Source organism: Anomaloglossus baeobatrachus, chromosome 10 (assembly GCF_048569485.1).
Source record: "Anomaloglossus baeobatrachus isolate aAnoBae1 chromosome 10, aAnoBae1.hap1, whole genome shotgun sequence".
Lineage (NCBI taxonomy): Eukaryota > Metazoa > Chordata > Amphibia > Anura > Aromobatidae > Anomaloglossus > Anomaloglossus baeobatrachus.
The window spans coordinates 11,974,761-11,985,411 of record NC_134362.1 but is presented as its reverse complement, the minus strand read 5'-3'; the positions used below and the strand labels follow the sequence as shown (position 1 = coordinate 11,985,411).

The following is a 10,651-nucleotide window of genomic DNA, read 5'->3' as shown; positions in this document are numbered from 1 at the left end:
TACCCCCATTCACATGCACGCTCAGCCGGGCAGACACCGCATACATCACAGTAAGCCATACCCCCATTCACATGCACGCTCAGCCGGGCAGACACCGCATACATCACAGTCAGCCATTCCCCCATTCACATGCACGCTCAGCCGGGCGTACACTGCATACATCACACAGTCAGCCATTCCCCCATACACATGCATGCTCAGTGTAGCCGGGCGTACACTGCATACATCACACAGTCAGCCATTCCCCCATCCACATGCACGCTCAGTGCAGCCAGGCAGACACCGCATACATCAGTCAGCCATTCCCCCATACACATGCATGCTCAGTGCAGCCGGGCGTACACTGCATACATCACACAGTCAGCCATTCCCCCATACACATGCATGCTCAGTGTAGCCGGGCGTACACTGAATACATCACACAGTCAGCCATTCCCCCATACACATGCATGCTCAGTGTAGCCGGGCGTACACTGCATACATCACACAGTCAGCCATTCCCCCATACACATGCACGCTCAGTGCAGCCAGACACCGCATACATCAGTCAGCCATTCCCCCATACACATGCACGCTCAGTGCAGCCAGACACCGCATACATCAGTCAGCCATTCCCCCATACACATGCACGCTCAATTCAGCCGGGCGTACGTGGTGCTTCTTACATCTTTTTGTGAAGCTCAAAGACATTGACTCCCTTCTGTCCATGAACCTCGGCCAAGGAGGATATAATTGATGGGTAGAATAAACCCAAATGTGTTATATTTAGTGACGCCCTGGATCACACAAGAGACCGCGAGCTCCGGAGTAACCCCTTCATGTAAGGACTACAGCAACTAAAGAATAATAAGCCCCCCCCCCAAACCTGCGGTATCAACCCGGACTCCTCCAGACACGAGACTAGTGAGGGGGCGACACAGACCGAAGAGTCACAACCAGCCCGACTGTGATCGGATCCTGCGGCTTTCATTTCTGCACAAGGTTCACAGAGTAGGAAGAGTTAAAAGGTGTGAGGACGCGGCTACCTCCCAGCACATCGACTACAGCGGGGCAGAGAGCGCCACACAGCACAGACGAGGGGGAGCCTCAACCGAGAGCAAAGACGAGGGGAGCCTCAACCGAGAGCAAAGACGAGGGGAGCCTCAACCGAGAGCAAAGACGAGGGGAGCCTCAACCGAGAGCAAAGACGAGGGGAGCCTCAACCGAGAGCAAAGACGAGGGGAGCCTCAACCGAGAGCAAAGACGAGGGGAGCCTCAACCGAGAGCAAAGACGAGGGGAGCCTCAACCGAGAGCAAAGACGAGGGGAGCCTCAACCGAGAGCAAAGACGAGGGGAGCCTCAACCGAGAGCAAAGACGAGGGGAGCCTCAACCGAGAGCAGCGACCACCAGAGAAACGTAGGTGCGGGGCTATTATATATAATGTGGGCGCAGGGACAGCTGAGCGCGGCGAGGAACGGGCCGGAGCATCCAGTTGGTTAGGTTACAGTCACCCTGGACTGACGGACAAATCTAAATCAAAGTGCATATATGTGAAACGAGCCAACCACTGCTGTGACCAATGTAGACGGATTACAGGAAAGGGGGGGGTGGGGGGACTCAGCCAGCCTCTGCAGGAAGTGGAGGTGGGGGGGCTCAGCCAGCCTCTGCAGGAAGTGGAGGGGGGGGGGGGCTCAGCCAGCCTCTGCAGGAAGTGGAGGGGGGGGGGGGGGGCTCAGCCAGCCTCTGCAGGAAGTGGAGGGGGGGGGGGCTCAGCCAGCCTCTGCAGGAAGTGGAGGTGGGGGGGGGGGGCTCAGCCAGCCTCTGCAGGAAGTGGAGGGGGGGGGGGCTCAGCCAGACTCTGCAGGAAGTGGAGGGGGGCTCACCCAGACTCTGCAGGAAGTGGAGGGGGGGGGGGCTCAGCCAGCCTCTGCAGGAAGTGGAGGTGGGGGGGGCGCTCAGCCAGCCTCTGCAGGAAGTGGAGGTGGGGGGGGGGGCTCAGCCAGCCTCTGCAGGAAGAGCCAGCCTCTGCAGGAAGTGGAGGGGGGGGGGGGCTCAGACAGACTCTGCAGGAAGTGGAGGGGGGGGGGGGCTCAGCCAGACTCTGCAGGAAGTGGAGGGGGGGGGGACTCAGCCAGACTCTGCAGGGAGTGGAGGGGGGGGGGGGCTCAGCCAGCCTCTGCAGGAAGTGGAGGGGGGTGGGGGCTCAGCCAGCCTCTGCAGGAAGTGGAGGCGGGGGGGCTCACCCAGACTCTGCAGGAAGAGCCAGCCTCTGCAGGAAGTGGAGGGGGGGGGGGCTCAGCCAGCCTCTGCAGGAAGTGGAGGGGGGGGGCTCAGCCAGCCTCTGCAGGAAGTGGAGGGGGGGGCTCAGCCAGCCTCTGCAGGAAGTGGAGGGCGGGGGGGCTCACCCAGACTCTGCAGGAAGAGCCAGCCTCTGCAGGAAGTGGAGGGGGGGGGGGCTCAGCCAGCCTCTGCAGGAAGTGGAGGGGGGGGGCTCAGCCAGCCTCTGCAGGAAGTGGAGGGGGGTGGGGGCTCAGCCAGCCTCTGCAGGAAGTGGAGGGGGGGTGGGGGCTCAGCCAGCCTCTGCAGGAAGTGGAGGGGGGTGGGGGCTCAGCCAGCCTCTGCAGGAAGTGGAGGGGGGTGGGGGGCTCAGCCAGCCTCTGCAGGAAGTGGAGGGGGGGGGCTCACCCAGACTCTGCAGGAAGTGGAGGGGGGCGCTCAGCCAGCCTCTGCAGGAAGTGGAGGTGGGGGGGGGCGCTCAGCCAGCCTCTGCAGGAAGTGGAGGTGGGGGGGGGCTCAGCCAGCCTCTGCAGGAAGTGGAGGGGGGGGGGGGGGCTCAGCCAGCCTCTGCAGGAAGTGGAGGGGGGCTCAGCCAGCCTTTGCAGGAAGTGGAGGGGGGGGCTCAGCCAGCCTCTGCAGGAAGTGGGGGGGGGCTCAGCCAGCCTCTGCAGGAAGTGGAGGGGGGCTCAGCCAGCCTCTGCAGGAAGTGGAGGGGGGGGGGGCTCAGACAGACTCTGCAGGAAGTGGAGGGGGGGGCTCAGCCAGACTCTGCAGGAAGTGGAGGGGGGGGGGGCTCAGCCAGACTCTGCAGGAAGTGGAGGGGGGGGGGCTCAGCCAGACTCTGCAGGAAGTGGAGGGGGGGGGGGCCTCAGCCAGACTCTGCAGGAAGTGGAGGGGGGGGGGGGGGCCTCAGCCAGACTCTGCAGGAAGTGGAGGGGGGGGGACTCAGCCAGACTCTGCAGGAAGTGGAGGGGGGGGGGCTCAGCCAGACTCTGCAGGAAGTGGAGGGGGGTGGGGGCTCAGCCAGCCTCTGCAGGAAGTGGAGGGGGGGCTCAGCCAGCCTCTGCAGGAAGTGGAGGGGGGGGGGGGGCTCAGACAGACTCTGCAGGAAGTGGAGGGGGGGGGGGCTCAGCCAGCCTCTGCAGGAAGTGGAGGGGGGGGCTCAGCCAGCCTCTGCAGGAAGTGGAGGGGGGGGGGCTCAGACAGACTCTGCAGGAAGTGGAGGGGGGGGGGGCTCAGCCAGACTCTGCAGGAAGTGGAGGGGGGGGGGGGCTCAGCCAGCCTCTGCAGGAAGTGGAGGGGGGTGGGGGGCTCAGCCAGCCTCTGCAGGAAGTGGAGGGTGGGGGGGGGGCTCAGCCAGCCTCTGCAGGAAGTTTTTGGGGGGGGGGGGCTCAGCCAGCCTCTGCAGGAAGTGGAGGGGGGGGGCTCAGCCAGCCTCTGCAGGAAGTGGAGGGGGGGGGCTCAGCCAGCCTCTGCAGGAAGTGGGGGGGGGGGGGGCTCAGCCAGCCTCTGCAGGAAGTGGAGGGGGGGGGGCTCAGCCAGCCTCTGCAGGAAGTGGAGGGGGGGGGGGCTCAGCCAGCCTCTGCAGGAAGTGGAGGGGGGGGGGGGCTCAGCCAGACTCTGCAGGGAAGTGGGGGGGGGGGGCTCAGCCAGCCTCTGCAGGAAGTGGAGGGGGGGGGCTCAGCCAGACTCTGCAGGAAGTGGAGGGGGGGGGGGCTCAGCCAGACTCTGCAGGAAGTGGGGGGGGGGGGCTCAGCCAGCCTCTGCAGGAAGTGGAGGGGGGGGGCTCAGCCAGCCTCTGCAGGAAGTTTTTGGGGGGGGGGGGGCTCAGCCAGCCTCTGCAGGAAGTGGAGGGGGGGGGGCTCAGCCAGCCTCTGCAGGAAGTGGAGGGGGGGGGGCTCAGCCAGCCTCTGCAGGAAGTGGAGGGGGGGGGGCTCAGCCAGCCTCTGCAGGAAGTGGAGGGGGGGGGGGCTCAGCCAGACTCTGCAGGAAGTGGGGGGGGGGGCTCAGCCAGCCTCTGCAGGAAGTGGAGGGGGGGGGGCTCAGACAGACTCTGCAGGAAGTGGAGGGGGGGGGGGGCTCAGCCAGCCCTCTGCAGGAAGTGCACTCCAATTTGGCACATTGCATGTAGGCATAACGACGACGAGGGTGAACTTTCGGTTCAGAGGAAGCTTGGCAGTGGAAAATAGCTTATGCAGTGCATGCTAGGAGGGGAGGGAATTAAAGCTCCAGCACATATAGTGCTTGCAGAATGAAGAGAAACCAAAAGTAACAAAGCCTGAGAATTAGGGCAGCTCCTGCGCAGATGCGCTCGCCCTTGTGACGGATGCTGCAGCCAGACCCTTTATGTTGTTCCTCATCAGACACGTGCTCAGTGTAATGAGGAGCAAAACTCAACAGCCCTTTTTCCACTTTGACCCTTCGTTGCCCCCTGCAGGAGACCCTGGCGTTATTTGACCCTTCGTTGCCCCCTGCAGGAGACCCTGGTGTTTTTGACCTTCGTTGCTCCCCTGCAGGAGACCCTGGCGTTATTTGACCCTTCGTTGCTCCCCCTGCAGGAGACCCTGGCGTTATTTGACCCTTCGTTGCTCCCCTGCAGGAGACCCTGGTGTTTTTGACCCTTCGTTGCCCCCTGCAGGAGACCCTGGCGTTTTTTGTCCCTTCATTGATCCCCTGCAGGAGACCCTGGCGTTTTCTGACCCTTCGTTGCCCCCCTGCAGGAGACCCTGGCGTTTTTTGACCCTTCGTTGCTCCCCTGCAGGAGACCCTGGCGTTTTTTGACCCTTCGTTGCCCTCCCCTGCAGGAGACCCTGCGTGTTCTGCCTTTTACCCGATATTTCCCCGACCTCGGCGGGTCTCGTCCACCATTCTGGGTTCATCCAGCCGCTAATTTTCTAGGTCTTCGCTCAGTAAATCAATATTTTTGACACCCATTTGGGGTCCCCGTTACGCGCTGATCTGTAATTCGGACTCGCGGACGTTTCATGAGGTTTTGTGCTTTTTTTGCATTAAAAGAATAATTCTGAAATTGTCCAATAATGACCCTATCCCTGTCTCCACAGCTTGGTGCGGCTCGGCCCGACGGTCGGACATGTACAAGCTGGTGCTCTTCATCTTGGTGTACGCGTGTTACCTCCAGTACCGGACAATGGCCGGTGGCACCGGCGCCCCGGCTCGTCACAGGCGTGGAGTGTTGGATCTGGTGGTGACCCTGTGGTGTTACAGAGACCGGCTGAAGGTGCCGCTGCTGGCCATCAACCTGTACGGCTGTTACTGCGGCACGGGAGGGGCAGGCGCGGCGGTGGATGACGTGGACCGCTGCTGCCTCCTCCACGACTGCTGTTACCGCTACTCCCGCATCGACCTGCAGTGCCACAGCAAGATAAAGTGGCACTTCTATCACTTCTCGTGCGGCACGTCACACACGCAGTGTCACTCCTCCGCGCTGTGCGGGCCGCAATGGCGTGCGAGTGCGACAAGCAATTTGCAGAATGTCTGACCAAAGCCAAGCCGAAGAGGAGACACTTCTTCTATAACAAAAAGGACATGTGCTTGGGCCCCCACGCCACCTGCCCAGAAACACACCCCAACCTGACTGCCCTATCAGAGTGGAGCCAGAACCGGACCCCCACAGAACGTCCCACCGCCAAGAGCCGGAAGAAGAGATGGCGAAGACGGAAGAAGACGGGAAAGGATGGAAAGGGGCAAGACGTGGGAAGGTCCGCGCTGTGGATATGAGAGTTGCGACCCGGAGGACTGAGCCGCGACCTGGAGGAATGAGGCGCCTTTACTTAAAGGGGTTGTTCGGCGGTGCTCACTTCTGCATTTGGGGTCTGTGCACAATGCCCAGCGATCATACACGTGTCCCCACAGGTATCCGCAGCAGCATCGAGTCCCTATGCAGAAGTGAGGGGCTCGGGGCAAACACATTCATCTGCATGAAACTTTACATGTCAATTACCAAAAAACACAATGATGCTCAAATAATAAATTCGGTCCAGTCTTCATTTACAGTCCGTGTGATAATGTGTCCTCTGGGGGGCGCCACGTCTGTGGGAGGTCCTGACACTAAGGGGAACATGTCTATAGCACCTGATCCCAGAGATCCACAGTGATCCAGTTTATTAAAGGAATTGATCCACAGATGATCGTTATCACTAATCCACGGGATACACATCGCACGGCCGAATCGGACCCCCACATACAGTGGAAAGGCACAGCTGTGGTATAGAGGAGGCGGGGGTCCGGGGGTACTGATCAGTGAGGGGCCCAGTGATCACATATATAACGATCCTATGGTGTGTGATCTCCTCTATGGGTGAACATGAGATCGCTGCCAGCCACACAGGGGTTGCCGAAAATGTATCCTGAGCCTCTGCGGACGGCAGGAGTCACACGAGCAAGAAAAACAAAATAATAATAATATTAGCTGCGATTCTCACCCCGGAGGATGGGGCGAGTGAGCTGACTGCTTTCCTCATGTCGTGCGGTGCAGGGTGCGATTTCCTCGCCCCTCATCCGTGTGACAGGCGCATTCTCACCCCGGAGGATGGGGCGAGTGAGCTGACTGCTTTCCTCATGTCGTGCGGTGCAGGGTGCGATTTCCTCGCCCCTCATCCGTGTGACAGGCGCATTCTCACCCCGGAGGATGGGGCGAGTGAGCTGACTGCTTTCCTCATGTCGTGCGGTGCAGGGTGCGATTTCCTCGCCTCTCATCCGTTGTGACAGGCGCATTCTCACCCCGGAGGATGGGGCGAGTGAGCTGACTGCTTTCCTCATGTCGTGCGGTGCAGGGTGCGATTCCTCGCCCCTCCTCCGTGTGACAGGTGCATTCTCACCACCGGAGGGATGGGGCGAGTGAGCTGACTGCTTTCCTCATGTCGTGCGGTGCAGGGTGCGATTTCCCTCGCCCCTCATCCGTGTGACAGGCGCATTCTCACCCCGGAGGATGGGGCGAGTGAGCTGAACTGCTTTCCTCATGTCGTGCGGTGCAGGGTGCGATTTCCTCGCCCCTCATCCGTGTGACAGGCGCATTCTCACCCCGGAGGATGGGGGCGAGTGTGAGCTGACTGCTTTCCTCATGTCGTGCGGTGCAGGGTGCGATTTCCTCGCCCCTCATCCGTGTGACAGGCGCATTCTCACCCCGGAGGATGGGGCGAGTGAGCTGACTGCTTTCCTCATGTCGTGCGGTGCAGGGTGCGATTTCCTCGCCCCTCCTCCGTGTGACAGGCGCATTCTCACCCCGGAGGATGGGGCGAGTGAGCTGATTGCTTTCCTCATGTCGTGCGGTGCAGGGTGCGATTTCCTCGCCCCTCCTCCGTGTGACAGGCGCATTCTCACCCCGGAGGATGGGGCGAGTGAGCTGACTGCTTTCCTCATGTCGTGCGGTGCAGGGGTGCGATTTCCATCGCCCCTCATCCGTGTGACAGGCGCATTCTCACCCACCGGAGGATGGGGCGAGTGAGCTGACTGCTTTCCTCATGTCGTGCGGTGCAGGGTGCGATTTCCTCGCCCCTCATCCGTGTGACAGGCGCATTCTCACCCCGGAGGATGGGGCGAGTGAGCTGACTGCTTTCCTCATGTCGTGCGGTGCAGGGTGCGATTTCCTCGCCCCTCATCCGTGTGACAGGCGCATTCTCACCCCGGAGGATGGGGCGAGTGAGCTGACTGCTTTCCTCATGTCGTGCGGTGCAGGGTGCGATTTCCTCGCCCTTCCTCCGTGTGACAGGCGCATTCTCACCCTGGAGGATGGGGCGAGTGAGCTGACTGCTTTCCTCATGTCGTGCGGTGCAGGGTGCGATTTCCTCGCCCCTCATCCGTGTGACAGGCGCATTCTCACCCCGGAGGATGGGGCGAGTGAGCTGACTGCTTTCCTCATGTCGTGCGGTGCAGGGGTGTGATTTTCTCGCCCCTCCTCCGTGTGACAGGCGCATTCTCACCCCGGAGGATGGGGCGAGTGAGCTGACTGCTTTCCTCATGTCGTGCGGTGCAGGGTGCGATTTCCTCGCCCCTCATCCGTGTGACAGGCGCATTCTCAGCAGCTAGCTCACAATCACAGCGTCCTCTGCTACAGAACGGTGACGTGTGTAAAAATGGACGCAACACGGATGCTACGTATCTGTCCCACGTTTTCTCACACGCATTGATTTGCATTGTCTCGTCCAAATCTAACAGTACAGACCAAAAGTTTGGACACACCTTCTCATTCAAAGAGTTTTCTTTATTTTCATGACTCTAAAATTGTGGATTCACATTGAAGGCATCAAACTATGAATTAACACGTGGAATGAAACAGTGTGAAACAACTGAAAATCTGCCTTATATTCTAGGTTCTTCACAGTCGCCGCCTTTTGCTTTGATTACTGCTTTGCACACTCTTGGCATTCTCTTGATGACCTTCAAGAGGTAGTCACCGGAAATGGTTTTCCAACAGTCTTGAAGGAGTTCCCAGAGATGCTTAGCACTTGTTGGCCTTTTGCCTTCACTCTGCGGTCCAGTTCACCCCAAACCATCTCGATTGGGTTCAGGTCTGGTGACTGTGGAGGCCAGGTCACCTGGCGTTAGCCCCCATCACTCTCCTTCTTAGTCACATAGCCCTTACACAGCCTGGAGGGATGTTTGGGGTCATTGTCCTATTGAAAAATAAACGATGGTCCAACTAAACACAAACCGTATGGAATAGCACGCCGCTGCAAGATGCTGTGGTAGCCATGCTGGTTCTGTATGCCTTCAATTCTGAATAAATCCCCAACAGTGTCACCAGCAAAGCCCCCCCCACACCATCACACCTCCTCCTCCATGCTTCACGGTGGGAACCAGCCATGTAGAGTCCATCCGTTCACCTTTTCTACAAAGACACGGTGGTTGGATGCAAAGATCCTCAAATTTGGACTCATCAGAGCAAAGCACAGATTTCCACTGGTCTAATGCCCATTCCTTGTGTTCTCTTCTGCTTGTTGCTTGTCCTTAGCAGCGGTTTCCCAGCAGCTATTTTACCATGAAGGCTGCTGCACAAAGTCTCCTCTCAACAGTTGTTCTAGAGATGAGAAGATGTGTCCAAACTTTTGGTCTGTACTGTATGCATATTCCAAATCAGGATGAGAAACTGCACTAGTCAGATTCAGACGCTCGTGTGACCCCCCCCCTGCCCTCGTGTAATCCCCCCCCCCTGCCCTCGTGTAATCTCCCCTGCCCTCGTGTGATCGATACCCCCCTCCACCCCAGCCTTGCGTGACTGAGCCCCCCCCGGCCTCGTGTGACCCCCCCCCATGCCCTCGTGTGATCCCCCCCGCCCTCGTGTGATCCCCCCCTGCCCTCGTGTGATCCCCCCCCTGCCCTCGTGTGATCCCCCCCTGCCCTCGTGTGATCCCCCCCCTGCCCTCGTGTGATCCCCCCCCTGCCCTCGTGTGATCCCCCCCCTGCCCTCGTGTGATCCCCCCCCCCTGCCCTCGTGTGATCCCCCCCCCTGCCCTCGTGTGATCCCCCCCCTGCCCTCGTGTGATCCCCCCCCTGCCCTCGTGTGATCCCCCCCCTGCCCTCGTGTGATCCCCCCTGCCCTCGTGTGATCCCCCCCTGCCCTCGTGTGATCCCCCCCCTGCCCTCGTGTGATTCCCCCCCTGCCCTCGTGTGATTCCCCCCCTGCCCTCGTGTGATTCCCCCCCCTGCCCTCGTGTGATCCCCCCCTGCCCTCGTGTGATCCCCCCCTGCCCTCGTGTGATCCCCCCCTGCCCTCGTGTGATCCCCCCCCTGCCCTCGTGTGATCCCCCCCCCTGCCCTCGTGTGATCCCCCCCCCCTGCCCTCGTGTGATCCCCCCCTGCCCTCGTGTGATCCCCCCCTGCCCTCGTGTGATCCCCCCCCTGCCCTCGTGTGATCCCCCCCCCTGCCCTCGTGTGATCCCCCCCTGCCCTCGTGTGATCCCCCCCTGCCCTCGTGTGATCCCCCCCGCCCTCGTGTGATCCCCCCCCCGCCCTCGTGTGACTGATACCCCCCTCCACCCCAGCCTTGCGTGACTGAGCCCCCCCCGGCCTCGTGTGACCCCCCCCCATGCCCTCGTGTGATCCCCCCCTGCCCTCGTGTGATCCCCCCCTGCCCTCGTGTGATCCCCCCCTGCCCTCGTGTGATCCCCCCCTGCCCTCGTGTGATCCCCCCCTGCCCTCGTGTGATCCCCCCCTGCCCTCGTGTGATCCCCCCCCCTGGTGTAATCTCCCCCGCCCTCGTGTGACCTCCCCCCGGCCTCGTGTGACCGATACCCCCCTCCACCCCAGCCTTGCGTGGCTGATCCCCCCCGGCCTCGTGTGACCCCCCACCTGCCCTCGTGTGATCCCCCCCCCGCCCTCGTGTGATCCCCCCCCCGCCCTCGTGTGATCCCCCCCCTGCCCTCGTGTGATCCCCCC

General features: G+C 61.3%; 1 pseudogene; it reads left to right on the top strand.

The window, feature by feature from the left end:
* Window positions 1-812: 812 nt before the first annotated feature.
* Window positions 813-6,252, top strand: LOC142254700 (phospholipase A2, minor isoenzyme-like; annotated as a pseudogene).
* Window positions 6,253-10,651: the final 4,399 nt, after the last annotated feature.